We start from the raw sequence: 23065 nt of genomic DNA on the forward strand, positions 1-23065 counted from the left end.
TCCCCCCGGGGACGTCAAATCCTAGTAAAAATGAACAAACGGTGCAGTTTTATGCCGTAACATAAGTAAATTTGAGTTCTGTACCATGCAAAAAAAGAAAAGACTAAGTCCACCATTTGCCTCCCTATTTAGCCCCAAAAGTCCCCAAGGCTTTAACATATTTAAATTTGAGTTCAGCACCATGAAAAACTGCTAAATAGACATACACAGAAATTTTTGGACAAATATGGTAAAATAGTCCTCAACATGGAGTGTTTTTATTAGCTCTAAAAGAGCCCCTGGGGCATACCCAAGAGTTATCGCGAAGTATAGACAAACAAATTTACATAGACATCAGTTAGTTACAACTTTCCAGAAAGTTTTATAAAAATCCAAGGCTTCGATTTTTTAATAAGCACAAAAGTGTTCATTTTAGCCATTTTAACCCGAAAAGCACTTCTAGGGGATAACCGGAGTTTTCCGAAAAAACCGTTCTGTTACCTTTTTTTTTTTACTCATATCATGTTTAATATTTGTGCAAAGTTTCAAAAAATTCCAAGGCGTAGTTATTGAGAAAAGTGCGGACGGACGAACGGACTAACAGATGAACGGACGAATAGACAAGGGCGAATTTACAGGTCGAACCTCCTTTTGTCAGGAACCAAAAAGCATTTACAATGAAATTAGGAACAAATTTTAAATAAATTTAGATATAAACATATAGTATATACCGAGAAAAACCAAGTTAAAAATGTAAAACTTTCTAAAATAAGAGAGTTTAAGGGATGGACAATTATGTCATCACAAAAAACAAAGCGTATATTAGATGAGATAGATAGAACTAGTAGAGAACATTTTGTGTTCCCGCCTTTTCGTGCGAGAACAATAACGTCCACAACATACATAAAATTTGAACACTGTTTGCCATGAATAAATCAAAGTTAATTATAAACAATTCTTATTCCAAGTTTTAATGAAATCAAACGAAGACATTTTGTATTGGAGCAAAGTGTAATATCTTTCTCATATTGCACTTCATCTTTTTGTCTTCCGTTAGCGAGAGATCTTTTTAAACTGAACAATTTTCATTTTTGTCCCCCATCTAGACTATTCCTTTTTAGGGAGCTAGATTTTCCTCACATTAAAAACTGACTCTTAGTCTGAACTCTATCCTCGCGGGGAGTTAAGTAAATAGAAATATGTGTGTATTTAGCTCCTTTCCAGGCAGCCAGGCACAAGGTCAAGTGTTAGTTTGATGAAAGTGTTTGTGTGGAACCAACTGGTTTCGAACTTGGCACACTCATATTGTCATGACATGTCGTTGACCACTTAACCACAGTAACCGTAAAATAGAAACAAGTAGTTTTTGTTCATTTTATTTTATATGTTCAAATGGTCATAACATTCGAAAGTACACTAGACGATCGCTATTTTAACGATCACAGGGCAAAATAACTCATGACAGGCTTTAAAAATCGCTACGAATTAAATTGTCATTATTCTGTGACTTATTTGACCTAGATGGGGTTAATATGTTCTTTAAAAACTAACCCCAAGTCACAGGGGCGTTCAGGAATGCCGGAATTTTTATTTATCAATTTACACCCTAAAGCATTACCTGAATGATGGAAGAAAGTTAGAGGCATAAATTAAGAGTGAGTTTCCTTTTGGGCCGACAAACTTAGTACTCATTTCTTGACCATAAAATATACTTAAAAGTATCCTTGCAACAGAGAGGATGCTACATAAACATTTATGCCATGTCGACGCCAATCTAAGTATAAGCAGACGAAAGTCAATTCCAAAAAAGGTTAATTTTAAATGCGGATGCATTTGATTTTCGGGGGAAAATTAAGCTTATTATATCTGGTAGGGATTTTTGGTCCGAAGATAAGTAGTAAATTGCAAGTGTGTGTGTGTGTGTGTGTGTGTGTGTGTGTGTGTGTGTGTGTGTGTGTGTGTATGAAAGAGAGGGAGAGAGAGGGAAAAAAGGAAAGAAAAGAGAGAGAGAGAGAGAGAGAGAGAGAGAAAGAGAGAGAGAGAGAGAGAAGGATGAGTAGGAGGAGGAACGGGCAATAAAAAGCCAAAATTATGATCCGAAAAGGGGATGAACTGTGGTAATTTCGTTTCGTCGAGTTTAACATTCAGAGTCCACTAAAAATTTAACAATACGAAAATTTTATTTTATTGAGATTATTCAAACTACTGGTCTTACCTTAAATGTAGCTATCACATCGCTCCCACCGATGTAACCTCTGACCTCAGGGGAGACTTGCCAAACTCATGAATCTGTACGGAGTTCAACAAGACACAGTTGAAAAGGTCCGGAAGTTACATCGGGCGAAACGTGGTAAGAACCCAAGATGAACAAAGTCCGACAAATTCAAAGATGCACATTTTCAATCTTCATCTCATAAAATTTGAAACGAGTTGTTGTTTTTATGCCTGGTCTTGCAGCCATATCGTTCGCATTGTCGATGATGCCATGCTATGTTATAGAATCACATCAATAAAGAAGAAACGAATGAAGAAGAAAATCAAGAAAAAGAGACATGTTGATGATAAAAATATAATGGCTAATGTATATATTATTAAAATTTTGAAAATTTTATTTGGTTGCTTGTTTGACGCATTGAATGTTTATAATAGTGGAAGGGAACAACCATAATGAGACGAGTAGTAGTAGTAGTAGTAGTAGTAGTTATTGTTGATAATGTAAGAACGAAATATAAGGAGGGAAAATAGTGGGAGGATCTAAATAGCGGGAAACCCTTCCTAAAATCCAACTCTTTTTCGTCGTGGCAGCGTTCTAGTATCAGAGATACCAGATTGAGAGCGCCATAGTTAAACCCCAGGACCAATCGACATCAGGATCCGTTGTCATCTAGCGGACTCTGCTTCTGCATGTAGTAAGCAAAGACGTGCCAACTTCGCATGCAACTGTTGAAACTTGCTGTTGCGATCAACTTCATGTTGACTAGAAACTACCTGCGCACGATCTTCATGAACATAAACATGTATACATTTGAATCACGTAAAAGACAAACAAGTAGCAGCCGCGTAAGAATAGGAGAGGAAGAGTGTGATATAAATAAATAAATGACGTAAATATAGAAGAAAGGGATAGGATTAAGATTGTAGTAGTATCAGCGTTAGAGTAAAACAGATAATGACATAAATAAATGACATAAATAAAGAAGTAAAAAAAAGAAAAATTACAGTGCATATTCAAATGGTAATTTATGATTAAGGAATGTATAAGGTTTCTCATTTATTATCAGGCAAGGTAAATAGAACCGTTTAGTAATTCCTAAAACTCTTTTTCTTTTCTTCTTTTAGTAATTATCTATCTATTGTATTTAGCATAATTTACAAGTAAATTTTAGGTTTCAATTTTCTTCGTAATTTAGTTCAATTATATAACATTTAAAACGTTTATTCTTCTATCCGACCACAGTTACCCAGCCACAGGAAAGCGCTCGTGATTTCCCGAACATTGCCCCGGAGGAAATCCCTGGAACCAATATATGCACTTGTTATCGCTCTCAAAATGGCTCTTCTTTCCATTAGCCGTAAATGTCTCGTCTTTCTACCGTTATGACTAGCGTTAGTAATTACTACGCCTTCCATCTCGAAATCACATTGTTAACAGATGACAGATACGGCAATTAAACTTATTACAACGCATACTAATCTTATAATTAACACATATGGCAACAGAAGGCAGTGAGATATTCATGAAAGTAGAGAAGAAAAAACAACGAAGTAAGAAATAAGAATAAAAAATGAAAACATTAAAGATTAATGAAGATGAATGAAACTTAAACAAGTAATGTATGAGTTGTTCCTCTACTCTGCCATTCCAGTATTTGAATAATGCAAAGCTCGAGTTTCCTCTTCTGACGATTATTACTAATAGGAAGAATAGGAATAATGCAAAGATCACAACTACTTAATGAGCTGTTTTCTCATAGGACACTACTCTTCAAATAGCGCAAAAATGAATTTTCTCCCCATTCGATTACAACTACTTAAATAATGTAAACACGAGTTGTCCCCCTTGCTATTACAGTTTTATTTATTCAATTTTCACCCCAAACAAGGCACAGTGCCACTTTGAAGTAGGGGGCTACTATCGGGAACATAAGTTGCAGGGGTATTATGAAGGGAGATGAGTAGCAAGATGTCTGTTCACATTACACTTGAACTTCTGCATGTCAGTACAGTTGGGAAAGCAAAATCCCAGGAAGGGAATTCTAAAATCTAGCAGTTCTGGGGAAGAAACTATTGGAGTAGAAGACTTTCTTACACCTAGGGATATCTACTGTGAAGGGGTGGGATTTAGCTGCTTGTCGGGTTTGTCGGGGGTATTCACGTCGAGGGGGTGCAAGTGCTTGTAGTTCGTCAGAGCATTCACTATTAAAGTACTTGTAGAAGAGACACAGTGATGCAATCTTTCATCGATGGGACAGAGACTGAAACCCGAATGACAGTTCAGGACCTACCAGATTGGCGACTCTCTTTTGAACTCTGTCCAGGAGTGAGAGCCAAATAGCATCTGCACCAGCCCAAATGTGGCAACAGCACTCCATACATGGGTGAATGGTGGCCTTATAGAGGTACAAGATACTTTCAGGCGTAAGTATTTTTCTAGCATAGTAGAGAGAGCCCATCTTCTTTGCAGCAGCCTCAGCAATGCTCTCAATGTATTTATTCCAGTTCATGTTCCCTATGAACGTTGGGCCGAGAAGTTTAAAGGAAGTACTTTCGAGTAATGTTTCTTGGCCATTGCTATTGGTGGTAGAGAAGGTTTCTTGTGATTATTGAAGAAAACAAGCTTAATCTTGGCAGCGTTGAATGTGAGCATACATTTTTGTCCCCATTCCACTACAGATTGGAGGTCATCTTCTAGTGTTTTTGCAATTTGAATAATGTAAAACGGGAGTTGCCTATCCCTGCGGCCACTACCCCTAGAATAATTTAAAACACAAGTTGGTTTCCCGACTATCATTATTTGAATAATGTAAAACATGAGTTGCCTTCCCCTGCAATCAGTACTCCTTGAAAAATATAAAATATATATATATATATATATATACTCCTTGCGAACACAACTACTTGAATAGTGTAAAGCTTGAGTTTTCTCACCACACACACACACACACACACACACACACACACACGTATATATATATATATATATATATATATATATATATATATATATATATATATATATACTAGCCGATTTACCCGAGCTTTGCTACGGATATATTTGTATTACACAATACTAATTGTCATTCTTTTAATATTTATGTAATTACAGGTTCGAAACCAAAACTTCTGGGTAAACGACATTTCTTGTACCACTGGTAAAAATGTAAACGAAAGTTCTACATTACGTAGAAAAAAAACTGTACAGGTCCGTTTTCAGTTTGTGTTGCTCCCAAAAATGTAAATTAGGATTTTTGCGGATAAACTATGCTTGGTTGTGTATATAAAAAAGTACCCCATTTTTAATAAAGGAAGGACTTTCACATACAAATTTAATAAACAAAAGATACGGCAAAAATTGAATTACACTTGTAAATCATATCTAAAAAATAGCACGGTTTGTAAACTGCAGAAGTACTAAACAGATAAAAACACCCGCATTTTTGTACTTCCGCAATTATTTTTCTGTGAGTGACGCTGAGACATAAAGCGACCCCCCCGAAAAAAACCCCCATAATTACGTCGAAACTCCCCCACACAAATATATATTATCAACTAAATCAATTACCCAGACAGGAAAACATAAGATCTTTCTCAAAAGAAAAATCGAAGAAAAAAAAGTGAAAAAAAAAGAAAACGCGTAGGAATATATCTGATATAAAAAACATTACTTTACCTTGTTTCTTTTTATTATGGAAACGATAATACAATTCAGGCAGTCAAGTGAATAGTTGAAAAATGATTTTAAAATCGTCCGTAGTAAATAAATTTGTACCTTTTGGTAAAAGTGCACACACTTTACAATGAATCGACATTTATAGCCGAGACTTTAATAGAGGGCTAACGATTTAAAATATTTCGTCGAAAAATAAAATCATCCTTAGCCTAATTATTTATTTTTTTTATCAATATTTGTAACTTTTACATTTATAGAAAATAAATAATTAAAACAAATCATTTTATCACCATATCTCTCGATTTGGTTAAAAACTATATCCGTTTATAACCGGAAGTGAAATATCAGTGAAAATTACTTAAAATGTGCCAGTTTAGCAAATAGTACAAAATAACTTAAATTAAAATAATTTAAATAAATTAACTTTAAATAATACTCTGAAATAGAACAATTACATCAATTACATTACTATAATCAGTAATTTTAATTGAGCGAATTATTTAAAAAGATTTTCTTTAATATAATATGCAAATTAGATTAGTTCTATTATGTACATTGCCTTCAATATAGTGTATATATATTGATCGTGATGCTATTTATTTATATAGAAAATCTTATAGTAAATAAAATTTATATAGATAACCGTTTTCAGCAGGAAGTTTTGTATATATTAATCAAATTGTGAACAAACAAACAAAGAGACAGGATTACGGATTTATATATATAATATATACATATATATAATCGCACACAAACTCATCAAAGGTTAATCGTTGGTTATGCAAAAGAATTAAATCGTCACGCAAAAGCAAATACACGGAGTAAAATATACGAGTAAAAAAATAAAATAAAAGGCGAATGGGAATTTGGGTAAAATATATATACCATAATATAAAAGATATGTATAATGAGATGGTGGGGCATGAAAACGGGGAAAATATATCTTCGAGCAAGACTAATGATTTTAAAAATTCATTCTGTCGAAGACTTGCGTAAAAAAATAAGAATGGCTCCAAAATCTTTAAATCATTTTGAGAGTCAGCCCGGTGCAATATTTTATAGGCATTGGCACACGCTGAATTTTCAATTAAATGCTGGGCAATGGCAGATTCCAAGGCAGAAGACGAGGATGAAAACGACGTGGCTTGTCCAGTCTAATTTCTGCCGGTATGTGTTGGTAAATGCGTGTCTGCAAATCCAAGGAGGTTCGAACGACATAGCCAGCAGCGCACTAGCTAGCACTAGATGAAAATTTAATGAAATAAGAAAATAAAGACAAATCTACTATTTACGTGCTGCCTGTAATATCGTATAGGAACAGTGAATCTAGCGATAAGACTTTCTTTATAGAGCAATAGCTCTTGACATATCAAAAACCTTTGATAGGGTCTGGTGCAAAATATGTCTTCACAAACTTGCTAGCTATGTGATATGCAATTATTGCATTTTTTGTCTCTGATGAGTCGCTTAAAATGTAAAATACATGTTATAAATGCCCTGCCGATTTCTTGGCATGACACAAACTCCTCTGGACGTAACTCAAACCTCTCATGGAAAATTCCATTTCAAGCAACAAAATAAATTATGCTTTTATACATACATGCATAATTTATACGGGGGGGTGTGTTTTTACTTGGTCTTTCTTTTGTAGTCACTTCCTTTCGTCGTGCCAATTTCATTTAGTTCTTGCAATAGAAGCAAGTTTATTTTCATGAATAAACTGAACACAAGGAAACTTCACTGCGAGGTTTCATAAATGGTTTTATTTGTATAAAATTCACTCCAGAAAGAGAAAGAAACTAATATTACAAAACTAGCGGGAGTACTCGGCGTTGACCGGGTGTGTTGTACTGGTGTAGTAAGAGTGGGAATAAAAAGCAACCCGTGGGGTGTGTCAAAAAACTGGTAGTAGGTTAGAATCCGTAACGCTAAGGAGGAAAAGAAGGTGGGGTTTTAAAAAAGCGGTAGTAGGCAGATAGGCTTGACCCTGTAATGGGAAGGAGGGAAAGAAGAAAAAAAAAATGCAACGTGTTAGCCGATGTCGCCCTCGCGAAAGCAGAGGTTGCCTGCGTTGAATTTAAGCATAGTCAATCGAACATACGATGATTTAAATGCTTGGTATTTATTTGCTTCCCCACGAAAACAAATTAGACACAAAATCGTTTTTAATGTGGTGGTGGGGGGAGAGAACCAGCTCCCCCTAAAAGGGGGCACTCTGGCAGTAATAACTAGTAATAACTAGTAATTATCTGAGTATGAAAGGTTTCCTCTACATTGACCAAGGACCAATTAACTTAAGTGAAGCATCAAAAATCTCGGGCCGAAGCCAAGAAATGCTTTGCACCTTTTTCGAACAGTTTATGAAAAACGCCAAACAAATACCCGATACAGTGTCAGGGTGGAAATTTTGTTTAACTCAATCGAAAAAAGGGGGAAAAAACATGTCCGTTTGCAAATTCGAGCTATTACGATCTGGGAAGTATGTAAAAACTCGCGGAATCCCGATGCAAAAAGCCTTTCGCGGACATGCACAAACGCTCGCGCCCATTTTGCCTTTTATATATAAGATGGGTGGCCCAGATGTCGAGGTAACGTTTCACTTTGATAATTCTACATTATTGTCGGTGTCTCGTTCGTACGGCTTCCATAAGAACACTGATTTAAAAATCTTTTTCTTTCAGCTCTAAAACCTGGCGTCATTCGTCATCGTTAGACTGTTTGTTTCCTTTGATCTGCTCCTCCTCCTCCTCCTAAATTTTGCATCAGCCGTCTCTGGGGAAAATTCTGTTTGCAGATTAAGGTTATAGTGGCATGCACTAAATGTTATCCTTGTAAAAATCCATATTAGTTACCTTAATCGTAATTGACGTAGGGCCCTTTACGCAATTTGATATTAAGTGGAAAATTCAGTCGCTCACCTTATTTTTAAATGCTCACGACCTAATCTTGCTATAGTGACAAAGAAAAGTTCACGACGACTGGAAACAAAGCCAGAAGAAACTGGTGCGATTTCTGAGATTTTCTTCTTCTTAACTAGTTGCACAACCAGCGCTTAAGAGTCTAGTATACCTTACTATTTCATACATAGCAGGGAGAAGGATATTTTAATTCATATAATTACAGAAAAAGAAAAAATGGAAAGACAAACCTTCATTAGTGGAGAAAAAGAACAAACAAAAAGAAGTGAATAAATTCTTAAATGCTAAGAAAAAAACAAAAAACAAAAAAAAAAAAACGAAAGAAAAGAAATAACCTTAGAAGAAGACAATAGAAGGAATGAAAGAAAAGAAAACAAAAAACAAGAAAATATGAAAACATTACATCTCCCTCCCCCAAAAAAGAATTAATAACTGTTCAGTCGAGAAAAGGAAGTAACATACACCTACCTTTGGTTCCGGAAGAATCGCCCCCTTTCACTAGATGAGCCGATTAAATTAGTGTCTCGCCAGGCAAAGAAATAGTAAATTAAGTTGTTATCTCCTAGCGAGCATAGCACAACTAGTATCCAAAAACCAATATAAAAAAATGAGAGAATGCTTCTTATATAGCTGAACAGTTATATGATTAACCATTACTTGATTGGAAAAACTTTTAAAACTGCTGATGAAGCATCAATGTCATTTTGTTAGTAAGAAAGGTAAACGAACACTCCCCTCCTCTCGCTCGAGCAGTTATTAATCGCTTTTTTTTCACATGAATAACGATGAAGAAAACAAGAAAAATTATAGAAAACAATTAAAAGAAAACAAAAAGAAACGCAGAATTTGAATGAAAGAATAACTAATGTTGGAGCATGTAGAGCAAAAAAGGAAGGAAAAAAGAAAGAACGAATGTTCTCAGATGGAGTAGAAGAAAAAAACAAAAACAAACAAAGAAAATAAAAGAAATTAATGAATCGTATAATGATACAAAAAATGATGGCTGGAGAGTGAAAAAAAAGTATAAATAGAATAAACGATGAAGACGACAAGAAAGAAACAAACAAAGGACTGGGAGGAAAGAAAGCAGAAAATAAGCAAAAGAAAATGCTAGAATTAAAATCAAGGAAGAGAAAAGCGAAAAGGAATGGAAGCAAGAACAAATAACGGCGGATGGAAAGAAACGAAGAAAGAAAACAGAAAAAAAAAAGACGTAGAATAAGTAAAATAGATGAAAAAGAAAAAAAAGAATTGGAAGCAAATTCGAAAAGAGAAATAATATTTTTCTGGAGATATAATAGACTAAATTACAGAAAAAAATAAATAAAAAGAAAAAAAGAAAAACAATTGGCGCAAAACCGTGCAATTTTGCGAAAGGAAACCATTTTGTTTTTCTTTTTATTCACATAGGATGGGACATAGAACGAATAAAAGAGAGTAAGCGTCACAAAATTCAACAAAACGAATTCTTTAAAAACGAAGGACATGACAAAAACGAAAGAACCGATGGATCATTTGTCGTGGAGTTTTCTGTTCTTTTTCTGTTCAATTGTTTCTAGATATTTCTTTTATTTCGTTGTGAAGCCTCTATTTCCGGTGGAAGGCGGGCGAGGGCGGAGATCGGAAGTTCAAATATTGGAAATGACAAAAAGCCAACATGGCCTTTTCCTTGACGTCGTTGTCGTCGTATTATTATTATTATTTATTATTATTATTATTATTATTATTATTATTATTATTATTATTATTATTATTATTATTATTATTATATCAGATCGTGCTTTTATGAGGTGAGAGATGTTTAAAATGGAAGGATGCAGATGAATACAGCAACAAATAAAAGAATATGGCGGTTTAAGAGATGAATTGCGAAAAGCCATTGTTAGAAGGAGAGGAGAAAATAAATACGAGAAAGACGAAAGAAAAAGGTATGCGAAAGAAAAGAAGAGAAAGAAAAGCACAAATGAATGAATGAACAAAAGAAAAAAAAGAAAATGTGAGAATTATAGAAAAGAAGAATATGAATTATGGAGAGCCATTGATAGAAAGAGAACGACCGACCGTATCGCTAGTTTCAAAACGTAGTATATGTTTCATTCCTCAACTAAAAGAGGAGAAACACTCGTCTATTGGGCCATTTAATATATTTTTGTTTCCAATTTAAAGGGCCCCTTTGGGGGAGCTAGATTTTTCTTACGCTAAGAAACGGACTTTTGTTTATCTGACTTGCCTTAGATGGGTGGACAATGAAATAGGTTCATTGAAAGGAGTACGCGTGACCGACAGGGAAACCAAGTATCAAAAATAGGATCATTTGAGAATGCGATATCAAACTATAACTTGACATACTGACGAACATGCTATTTCCGACTTAAGTGTGACGAACAAACCAACGATCATATTTTCTAATAATTACACATAGAAAAGATACTTTTATTGAATTAGCGCGTTTCCTGATTACAATGCTAACACAAACCTAAACATGACAGATCAATCGGCAAATAGAACCCAGCTGGATACATGTAAAAACTGATACGTCCATTCGATCCAAGCGTTTAGTGATGAGAAAACAGGAGATTAGCCGTCGGACAAAGTTTTTTTTTTTAATAAATGTATTTTATAAATGTATTTTATAAATGTATCTTATAAATGTATTTTATAAATGTATTTTATAAATATATAGATGCATCTAAAATTTAACAACAAAAAAGGGAAAATAGATAATTATAAATTAGAGTGTAGGGTGAACGAGTGGAAAACGAACAAATAAATAAATGAATGAACGAAGAAAGGAAAGAAAGAATGATAATTATAATCTTTATAATTATTATTAAATAATAGAACTCACAGAGAAAGAAACAGGAAAAGTTTAACACATCAAAGAAATTATGAACAAGGGCAAAACAAAACCCCCATCTATAAGAAATGTAGAATGTAAGAAATTAAAATTAGAAACACAAGCAGGGAACTCACTCTGCACATATCACTATCGTATATGCGGAAATCAAAACAGAATAAAAATAGAAACAAAACAAAGGAAGTCAGAATGTTAAACCAGATTTGAATCTCAGATCCACAAACTACAAAAGGGAGATAAAACTGCAACGAAGTAAACAGAAAAGGCCATGGGAGAGATGAAATTATGACTAATAAATGAGTAGAAATAATCAACAAGAAATATGAAGAACTAAAACAAATGATATTAGTAAAAAACAAAGAAAGGCTGACACGATAGTCAATTTTACCAAAATGTAACTGAGGAAAAACAAGAAGAAAATAACCGGGCTCGAAAGAAACAAAACGCTATCGGGGCAATATAATGGAAAAGCGACAAACATGAACGAAGAACTTCGGGAAATTTAAACGGAACAGAACCAGAAATTAATATAGAAACACTCAAACACCCCCAAGAAAGAAAAAGATGCATAAATGAAACTTACTCATATTATAAACACCTAAAAAAAAAGGACACTATTAATACGAAAAGAGAGAGAATGAATATATTCTGAGCAACTAGAGGGAAATTAGCAGCTTATCTGTCTGTAGCAGAATAAGTACGTCGTCAATGCATGGATTATAGGAAAACCAAGGCAGAATATGTCAATCATCGAAAATTGAATTTTTAATGGATATACAAAATTTTATGGATAAAAATGGGAGCATAGTGACTAGGATTGATATCCGGACGACAATACCTTTCAAAGATAAAAATACAGAGAGACATTTTCCAAGGAGACTTCCTACAATAAGGATGAAGGGTTGAGTAAGGCCAAAAGACTGAGGAAGGAAAACAGTTACGACAGACTTCCACTGAAAAAGAGTGCTTAAATCTTAACGGCCAACCGTCGTTGCCAGCGAAAAATCAACAATGATTAGCTGTTGCGATAACGCAAAAAAAAAAATCTCAACAGTTATAAAAAATGGGTGGATGGATTGTTGTCATTCAGTTACGAGAGAACACCACGCATCATTGTCAATGAGCAAAAGAAAAGACAAATTGAACAAAGCTGATACAAGGATTATTTGGTTGGTTGTTTTTGTTTTATGGCATATCAAACCTTTATTTAATACCGAATCCAGTGATTTTGAAGAAAAGATTTTTAATAGAGTATATTTGTTTTTTCCAAATCGGTTTCTATTTAACCCATAGTTGGGATCCCAACAGGTACTACCACTCCGGATCAGAGTGGACCTGAGAGCAATTGGAACTGTTGAAAAGACTTATCGCCACTCATATTCCAGGGGAACTATCGACCGTTATTAAGAATAAATCACTGGTAACTTAATAAAGGGAATAAACACCAGGGAAAATTCGGTGATAAGATAATCCTGAAATGATAAAAAGATCTCATAAACATAAATAAAATATCCATGAAGCTATTGACAATGCACAATGCATGCACTACAAAAAATAGCTGTTGAAAATCAAGGTTTGCTGGACAATGCTTTTAAGCATTGACAGCAATGACAACAAGTGAAAGTTCTGCCACACAGACGTAGAAAGTGTGAGACACCTGATATACAAGTGTAAGGTTTTAATTGGAGATAATAATATAAAATGCAACACAATAGTGTGTGAAAATATCTCCACTTGACGGTCTGTAAAAAGTTGAATATCAGATGTAACAGCTGACTTCAGGAACACGTACCTGGAAGAGCAGTTTGATATAAGTTATACGACATCCCCTATGATAATGACATTTCCTTCAGCTACGTACATAGAAAATAGCGCTATTAAACTTGACATATTGATATGAGACAAGAAAGAGAAAAAAGCAACCTTAGTAGAAGTTAGTGTCACAAATGATGCTGGGTTAAACAGAGCTGCGATGGAGAAGATAACGAAATACCAAGATTTTATATACGACATGAAAACCCCTAGAATCTTAGGAAGATTTTCCATCACAAGGATCCAAGTTTGCCCAGCTGGGCAAACTTGGATCCTTGTATTGGAAAAATATCTAATAAATAAAATATTGTTTAGTAAATCGTTATCTTTTTGCATTTTTTTTTTTGCATTTCCATACACCAAACATGGATATAAATATCACTAAAACATCCGCTGGGTCATAAGCTTCATTTCGGTACCTTACTTGCCTGGGTGGGTTGCCTGTAGGCTGAGATAAACAGCGTCACATACACAGGCAATAAATAGAACTTACGAAGAGAGATAATAGCTTCCGGTGAATACCAGAAAAATATGTAGTAAATAAAACGTTGTTCAGTAAATCGTTATTTTTTTTAGATTTATTGAAATTTTTTAACATTTCCATGCACCAAACATGGATATAAATATCACTAAAACATCCGCTCGGTCATAAGCTTCATTTCAGCACCTTACTTGCCTGGGTGGATTGCCTGTAGGCTGAGATAAACGTCGTCACACACACAAACCCACAGACAGACATTAGGAAAATTTATAATAATAAGACTCCAGTAGTTATAGAAGCAACCGGATTCATGAAAAAGAATTTCAAAAACTACCCAGCAAATATACCCGGTGAACCAAGCGTAACGAAGATATAAACAATTGCACTTAAGGAGACGGTTAGAATCCTTAAAAGGATCTTTCAGTGTGAATGTGTGAGATAGCAAGAGAAAAATCAGAAAATTAGAAATAAATGCTGTTAACCGACTCTCTATAAAACGGAAATAAGGATGATGATGATTCCTATGCGATGCGCATTAAGCATTGCATAGATGCAACAGTTAAAAGACTAGATAAATGCATAGGATAAATTAGAGCGACTAATTAGTTAGTATCGTCAAATTAAATAGTAAGAGGGAGATAGGAACTAAAATAAAAATGAAAGAGAGGTAATTATATAGACTATTCATAAGATGAATGAAACTTGTAGATGGTCGTGAAAAGGACACGTAAAAAGAGCAACAAAATGGCTACTGGAAGCAGGTCAAAACAACTGGATTAGGAACAAATAGATAAAAACCAAGTAAACTATATAGTTTAAAAAAAAATTTTTTTAGTTTTTTAGTTTTTTGCAGTTTTCGGATTATCGCAAAAAAAAAAACAAAAAAAAAAAAAAAAACCCCACAAGTAATGTGTGCATATATTTTTGCAAACGTAAAAAATACACACGTGGATATATGAATTTTAGTTGAATTAGTAGCTTAAAATCCATAAACATTTATCATTTTATCATTAGTACAAACAATAGAAGTTTCAGTTAAAAAACAATTAGAAGAATCGTTTTTAGCATCAGAAACTAGCATAGAATATTTCTATTCTGATACCAACTCCGGTAACCAATTATTCCGATTTTCGATTCCGATTAATCATTGCAACACCACTTTTCAACGATATTTTAAAAGATGGCATCGTCCGATCACCGAAGATGCAATGCAAAGAAAGCATATTTAGAGAAAAATCATATGATATTGCTGTTGTATCGGACGTGAACATCGAATTAAAATATACTTTTTAGTCTTCAGGCTAGGATAAAAGTGTAATATATGTTCTGTACAAAGATGGTAAAATCACATCGCGGAGCTGCATTCACACTGGAACTCCATAATATAGAAATATGTTGCAACTCCTACAAAAGTTTTGGTGATAGACACCCATAACAAATATATTTAGAAACAACATTAACAAAGGTACAGAGTTAAAAATTGTTTTAGTCGAACAAATGTGATACTATAATATAGTAAGGTTTGCATTTGTACCGGACCTCCATGTAATACACCAAAGACATATACAACTAATGAAGAATATAACTTAGAAATGCTCATGGGTTCGTGCGAGTCAATAATAATAATAATAATAATAATAATAATAGTGATTATATGCGAGAACAATATTACTAACATTAAAGATTATCATGAGAGCAGGTTTTAATGTAATAAAAAATTAAATACAAACTATGATAAAAAACACAAAAGACTATAAAAACATAAAAGTAATTGTACATATTAAATACTAAAACCGAAAAACGTAAAATACAATGAGAACTATATCAAAATGGCGAACAAGCAAACAAACTGATAATAGTCATCGAAAATGGTGGAACGTGTTAAAGACGTGATATCGATAGTTTCCTTTTAATAAAGCAACCCTCTTCCCTCACAATTGATTCAGGGTCAATGCGACTGTAATAGCGTGGAATTACCGAGAAAATTCTTTGCTAAGGCTAAAACAAATGTAAGATCGCGACAACAATTAGCGCGCGTCACGCCCGTTACCAGGGGTTGTTGGGGGTTATGCGGGGAGTATCACTATAATTGACGGAGAGAGACGATTGATATAACTACATCGAGACGACTATCACTGCCCATCGAAGACCACTAGCATTTAAGATCACCTAACTTCCAAAGCAGAATGAACCGGACTCGGAAATTATGTGCCCGCCTTCAATTTCCGCCTGCAGTTTAAAAGATCATCGACTGTCATGGCCGAAGCGCCCCCCGAGCGAGAATAGCTGAGAGTCGTACAGTCTGCTGCACCGTTCCACTTCCGGTGTGTGTATTCATGTATCTGAGATAGCGGTTGACGTGCGAACGTGATACGTCTGTTGTGGACGACCGTAGGTGAATCGCTTTATTCGTGCTCGAAGCATACGCGAGTAATTTGTGAACGCTTAGGAACATCTTCACGCCGGCGTGATTGAATTGACATTGAGAATTCCTGTAATTACATTGGCAATTCGCGTTTCTCGCTTTTATATTTTATGGCACGTACCGTTTGCTCAGGACCGATCGCGTGGACAAACGGAGTAAATCTCCTGTAAAAACTAACACAAACTTTATCAATAACTAGATGAAAAACAGGTTCATGGTCCCGAGAAATGCGTTACCTAAGTGTAAGGGGTCAAGCCCTGTAATGCACTTAAAAAAGCCATCAAAAACATAACCGTGTAAGCATTGACCCAAGAAAATTATATAAAAAGAAGATCAGGCAACATTGAAAAATCCGTATTAATCAGACAAGCGACATGAATTAATTTGCTCTGTCACAGCTTGGAAAATAAAACGAAACTACTCAATAAAATCTGGCAGCCATTTTAAGAGTTAACCGTTTTAATATAAACTACTGTTTTACTTACCTTAAGTCATAATGATAATCTTACATGTCTATACAGTTCGTCAGACCACGAGCCTAGTCTAATACAAAACCAGCAGTGACAATAACATTACGTAATACTGCCATTTCACATGCAATGAATATTATTGAATCAATTTTATATACGATGGAGACCAAATAAACTTTTTCATATGGAATGATATCATAGTTAAGGGATTTTGTTATGTATGTCGAGGGGCACAAGTACTATGTATTCAGCAGAGCACATTAAACTATATGTAAAACACGCACAAAAATACAACATTGCGGCGATGAGATAGAAGTTACAGCTGAGCCAATAGTTGGAGAACTGTTAAAGTTAAGAATGTGTTTTAAGCCGTGTCTAAATGGAAGATAGTAGCGGTAGATCAACCAGCCCAAATGTGAAAACAATACTCCATGTGCGTGGTTTACGTATAGTTTAATGTGCTCTGCTGAATATATAGCACTTGTGCCCCTCGACATACATAACAAAATCTCTTAACTATGATATCATTCCATATGAATAAGTTTATTGGGTATCCATCGTATATACAATTCATTTAATAATATTCATTGCATGTGAAATGACAGTATTACGTACACGTCATTGTCACTGCTGGTTTTGTATTAGACTAGGCTCGTGACCTGACGAACTGTATGTTTTGTAGATGTATAGGATGCCCCCAGGCGTTAGTGATGTTCTAGCAAGATAGCGAGTGTGATCAACATCCATTACATAATTTTAATTCTATAAAATGTCTTAAACGTAAAGTTGAAGCTGAAAACGTCTTGAGAAGAAATTGGAGTTCAATCAATATTGTGTCGTTGAGGACTAATGCTTATTGATTAAGTTCTTTGCAAATTTGAATTTACAAATCAACATTGTAACAACATTGTGACTTCTAAAATCCCCTTGAATACTCCAAAGGAACCAACATTGGACAAAATAAATTGATATTTTATACCTTGTAATTAAAATTTCACAAAAATCTGAGGTATTTGAATTTTTATCCCTTTGCATAAAACTATATACGGCTAACTATAGCGCACAGTAAATCTTATACATACAAATATGCAGGTTGAAACGATAAAGTTATCGGCCTAATAAAAAGATTACAGCTTTATTTTAAAACTTTTATTGAAAAAATCAATTCAGGTTACTTGATTATGCTGACATCTATTCAATATAGCCGCCTCAATCAATCTATACGAGTCCGGAACTGGGAGTATGCCTTTTTCACAAGCGCGGGCAGGAGCTCGGCGAATACTCGGCGGATGGCCGCGATCAGACTGGCTTTGTTGTTGTGAGAGATCATATTGGTGATGTCCTCGATGTATGACCAAACAAAGTAGTCAAGCGAGTTTAAGTCGGGGAAGAAGAGGGTCAATGAGAGAAGAGTACAAAGTCTTAGCATTCTTTCTGAAGCCAATCCTGTGTCTCTTTGGACTTGTGAACCGGCGCCGAGTCCTGCTGCCACACACTCAGGGTCTGCTAGCGACCACCCTGATTGCATTAGGGGATCACCATACTCTTCAGCACATCCAGGTACACTTTGGTGTTGACTTTCAGGCCGACTTCAAAGATGTGAGGTGGCATGATGTGGCCCTCACTTGAAACCACACCAAAGACCATAACTGTGGCCGGAAACATTGCACACTTGAAAACTAAACACACTTTTTGATTATTCAAAATTCTAAGCGAGTATAAAGTGAACGTTAGGTTTACTTTCGGCAGTCTTTGCTTTGTTTTGCAAATACTTTATTTGAATGTGTTCTGATGAACTCATAGCACTGGCTTCACACTCAATGTACATATCCTCGACTGATCCGACAACCAACAAGATCCCAGCATTTCATTGTTGAGATCCCTGGATGCTAGAAAGCCTACTCTAATAGCTTATTCGTACAAACTGCTAGACTTTGGAATTCTCTCTGTTTATTGCTTCCCTGGCTGTACTAACCTGCAAACGTTATGTGATGTGAGCAGACATCTTGCTGCTCAGCTTCCTGCTGTCTCCTGTTGGACACGATCCCAAATAGTAGCCCCTTATGTTCCAAGTGGCAATACGCCACGTTTGGGATAAAGAAGAGCAAAAAAAAAAAAAAAAATAAGATTCCATGAGCGATGTTTCTGACGAACGGGACATAATTTATTCACATCACACTCATCGTTGGCTAGTCTTGTGCCTTAAAATGTTATTTGTCGTGCTTTTAGCTCATTAAATGATGTGGCTTCATGTATTGTCTGGGGCGATCTCCATAAAAACGACACAAAACAAAATGATATCATGTGTACAATTGGAAAATAAACATATATTTATTTCATTTGTATTTCTAGTTTGCTTTTATTAAATCTTACAAATGTGTTACGGACTATTTTACTCCACTTTTTATCATGTAATAAGTAACATTTCAAATAAAAAGAAGTTTCTAAATACGAACTGTTTATTAAAAGAAATATTATTTTTACGAACTTTCAAAACGTCTAGAAAAATAATATAAAGTGCTTATTTACAATAACCTCGTCGTACAACCTAAGCTTAGCATCCCCGATAAGCCGAAGATCATCTTATGTGATGGGTTTATTGTAAATAAGCACTCGATATTAGTTTTGTAGTCTTTCTAACACTTGTAAAAACATTATGTTTTGAATAAGCAGCCAGTATTTAAAAATAACAAAAAGAGTGAAAGAAAAAAGAAAAAGAAAAAGGAAACTAACAGAAATAAAAATAAATGTGTCGTTTCTTCTTGCATTTGCTTTTCCGTTGAAGCAATTAGGAAGTCGAGGTCAAAAGTGACGAGTAATCGCAACTGGATGTTTGCCAACAATATTCACTGTTTAACTCGCTCTTATTGAAATCATTATTATTCGCTAGAACAAGTTTTCTTTTTCCCTTTGTCAACGCTCAAATCTGTAAAAAAAAAAAAAAAGGGGGTGTCTCTTCTCAGGGCCTCTGTTTACATACTAACTTGCTGGTGACAACAGTTGCATAGACTATTGGAGACATCGCCGAACTCATTAACCGCTAATATCAAGTTAATTTTCACTTCGCTTGTTTATAATGTAGAGTTTGAAACGCTAGCTTGTTTATCATATACTTGTTTAACAATGATAAACTGAGTTCATTTTTGTCTTGTGAAAGCAAAGAAAAATATTAAAGTTGGCGTTAGATCAACACGTGGGTAGTATACTATTCCGTTCGGATCAATTTAGCGAGTTGTTTGGTATCGTATCTGTATAAGAGGCTTTGTCTGTCAACCAATTTGTTACACTTCATTTTTTTTTTACTTTCGTCTTTTTTTTATATAATAACAAATCACCTTTTATCAAGGTTAAAAGACTGCTTAATGATGCTGTCAATTGAATATAGAGTAATACTCTGAGAAGATATAAATAATGAGTGAATAGGATATTATTTGATTTTTTTTTTTTACTTTTGTTCACTCCGAACAAGGCGTACTACCACTTGGGCATCACGGGATACTATTTAGGATCATGTTTACTTGGGATTATGTGAGAAAATAAACGAGATGTCTGTTCACATTACGTTCAAGCCTCTGCATCCGTCAGAAAACAAGAAGGGGGTTCCAAAGTTTAGCAGTCCTAGGTAAGAAGCTATTAGAAAAGAAGGCATTCCGGTATCTAGTGACCTCAATAGTAATGGATTGTTTTTTATGCTAGATGGGTTTGTCGGGTGTATGTACATCGAGGGGGTATAAGTGCAATCTGTTCATCAGACTATATTTTATTAAAGGACTTGTAAGATAGACACAGGGATACAGTGATATGACAGGAATGGAGTTTGGCTAATAGTGCGGGACGTATTAGATTGGAAACTCTTCTTTAGACCCTGTCTAAGAGAGAGAGAGAGAGAGAGAGAGAGAGAGAGAGAGGAGAGAGAGAGAGAGAGAGGTGATAGATGCACCAGCCCAGATGTGACAACTATATGTCATGTGGCTTTGTGGAGATATAGGATATTCTCAGCGGCGAGTAATTTCCTGACACGGGAGAGAGAACCCATTTTTCGGTTTAGAGAAATGATTCAACAAATATTTGTTGATATTATAATTGAAGCTAACTATATTGTAGTCAATAGTAAAGCAATGTTAAGTTATTGTGCTTCGCAGATGGGATGTTATTGGAAAAAAACTACGTTCATGGAAGTTTCGTTTGGTTCTAGGTACACATGAAAATTTTTAGACGAATGTGTGAATTTAATGTACACATTTTATTTTAGACTAGCGTACATCTTCTGTCAAAAATGATGGAACAAATTTGCTCTTCCGGTGTTCTCATTTGCTATTTAGCTAGATATATTACCAAAATATTCACCTAAACCAGAACTCTCGACAGTAATGTAATTGTTCATAAATAAACATTTCTGATGACCAAAAGAAAACAAAAATCAATGTTGACGCTTTTATTATAGAATAAAGGTTTTCTTTTGGAATTCATTTCAAGCGATGAGGTAAGTCTGACATCGTTGCGATGCGGTAAGTCTGCAATTTACCTTAGCTGCGATCGCCTGCAATGACAAACCTTGCTTATGGAAATATAAAATTCGTGCAAGCTCAACTTCGGTAACTTTGCTTACTAAAGTAAGCAAAGTTATCTGCAAACGTTATGGTGACACCTTCACGCAATGATTGCTAATTTGTAACTAAAAACCAATTTATACTCCTCGTCTTCTAATTTTAATCAAGGGTAAAATACTCCATTTTATAAAAATGTACATTTCGGAATTAAATATTTCGGATGTAGCTTTTTTTTTCTCCATAATCTTTTATGTTGTGGTATTGGTAGCCTTAAGGCGGAGGGGTTTAAAATCCATCCTTAAAAAAGGTTTCTTTTTAAAGATTTATAAGTGGTCTTAATTTTTTAACCAGGAGTGTATTTATGTATGCATATGTGTGAGTAAAAAGATTAGTTGTGTATGTGTGGGCATGTATTATATATGGGTGTGTATATATGTTTGTATTTATGTATGCATACTGGTACATATATGCATGTGTATGAATATATATGCAGGTGAATGTACATGTATGACATGAGAAACGTAGCTAAGGTCCTTTGCCACAATTGAATCTTGGCTATTTCTATGTCTGCTAGCTAGATATTAAGACATTATTGACACTTCGGCTTGATGTATTTATCAATTTACCACCTATTCCCATACAAAAATTCATAACCATCATAACCATCATAAAGTGACAGAAAAGCAAGGTAAAAAAAAGAATCTTATAGTTTAGGACTTTAGATTTTGTCTAAAAATATTATAATCTCGTAGGAGAAAGACCATCACAATCGCGACATCTATAATGGAAAGAGTCCCTGTTTTTCTCGAAAATATTTAGTCCTCCCACTGCTATCAGTAGACACCGGGACCTTTTCTACAGTTTCTACGATACTTACATTGCACCCATTGTAACTGGTTATTAGCTACATACACATAACAATCTTTCCATTACCCGATTAAAAAATAATGAATTTTCTCTTTCCAAAAATCCGCCCCTTTGATTGGCGGAAACCGACGAATTCTATTATTCCAGAATCAACTTATTCATGCATAAACAAAAGCACGGGTACCTTCATTTATTTTTCGATTTTGGAACGTCTTTTCAACCCTTACAAGATCCTATTTTTTTTCGTTTGTTTTAGGGGGGGCATTTTTAATTATATTTTTCTTATTGTTTTAAACAGTTACTCTTATTGTGGACGGTTTTACTTACTTATATATTTTCCTACTCTGTAGTTATCGTGTCAACCCACACACGATGCTATATTTTTGTTTTGTTTTCGTTTGTTAATAGAAAAACAAATTATAAAACCTTTTTATTTTTATATAAACCACATATAAACCAAAGAAAAACAGTAAAAATGTCACTTTTATTTTTTTCATCATTTTTTATTTGACTGTATTTACGCCAGTCGATGCCGCCATATTGCTTTTACAATTTGGCCTTTCTAAAGTTTGACGGATTGGTATTTTTATGGACAAATTTGGCCTTTCTTACGCTCTTCATTAAAACATGGTTCCATGAAAGAGCGTAACAAAGGCCAAATTTTGCCTTAAATTGCCAATCTGTTAATCCTTAGAAAGACCAAATTTTAAAAGCACTGGAATGTCGTACATTTAGTCTCATAAAAATGATGAAATAATAATAATAATAATAATAATAATAATAATAATAATAATAATGAAATTTTAACTGGCTTTA

This window comes from Euprymna scolopes, chromosome 2, assembly GCF_053919585.1.
Source record: "Euprymna scolopes isolate OS-2025 chromosome 2, ASM5391958v1, whole genome shotgun sequence".
Classification (NCBI taxonomy): Eukaryota; Metazoa; Mollusca; class Cephalopoda; order Sepiida; family Sepiolidae; genus Euprymna; species Euprymna scolopes.